The sequence below is a fragment of the Hemiscyllium ocellatum genome, assembly GCF_020745735.1.
Source record: "Hemiscyllium ocellatum isolate sHemOce1 chromosome 27 unlocalized genomic scaffold, sHemOce1.pat.X.cur. SUPER_27_unloc_36, whole genome shotgun sequence".
NCBI classification, from domain to species: domain Eukaryota; kingdom Metazoa; phylum Chordata; class Chondrichthyes; order Orectolobiformes; family Hemiscylliidae; genus Hemiscyllium; species Hemiscyllium ocellatum.
This window is the reverse complement of record NW_026867505.1, coordinates 103,458-104,151: the sequence shown is the minus strand read 5'-3', so window position 1 is coordinate 104,151 and position 694 is coordinate 103,458. Positions and strand designations below refer to the sequence as shown.

The 694-nt window shown below is 48.6% G+C and overlaps 1 non-coding gene across 1 annotated transcript; it reads right to left on the bottom strand.

Moving 5' to 3' along the window:
* Positions 1–217: 217 nt before the first annotated feature.
* trnan-guu (transfer RNA asparagine (anticodon GUU)) lies at positions 218–291 on the bottom strand. The gene has a single exon. It is a non-coding gene; the product is annotated as a tRNA-Asn (tRNA).
* Positions 292–694: the final 403 nt, after the last annotated feature.

Below are 694 nucleotides of genomic sequence, written 5' to 3'. Positions count from 1 at the left end.
TGAGACCCCTTTGTACATCCATACATCATTCCTGAAGAAGGGCCTGTACCCGAAATGTTCACTGTCCTGCTCCTCAGATGCTGCCTGACCTATGAAAAATATGGCTTTTCCAGTGCCATATTTTTCGACTTTCACCTCTGGTCCTCACTTTCTCCAAATTCCAATATATCACCATTTAAACAATGCACTGATTTTTTTTAAAAAAAAGCAGGCACTCCGTCCCTGGGTGGTCTCGAACCACCAACCTTCCGGTTAACAGCCGAACGCGCTGACCAATTGCGCCACAGAGACTAGTTGCAGCACCAGCCGCACACTCTCTTCGAGGAAGCTACTATTCAATTCATAATTCAACCTGCCCCGCCCAGAATTACCATTGTCTTCTATCAGTTTTACTTTTCCTTAATAAAGCCTTGGACATTCATTGTGGAGACCTGGGGACAGTCTGATCCCACCATCTGCAGGCACATCCATGTCACGAGGAACGAGCCCTCCTACACCGGGGTCATCGCCCTCCGAGCCTTTCAGTGTTTTGCCTCTTCCCGAATTTTCTCATTGGCCCCGAGCCACATTGCGGCACTGCACTTGCCATGTGTTTGCCAGTTGAGACACAGACCTGGACCAACTTCGGGAAGAGGCAAATCACTGAGTTCTGAACAAAAACCGTAGCACACTCAAAACGTCGGCTCTGTTTACC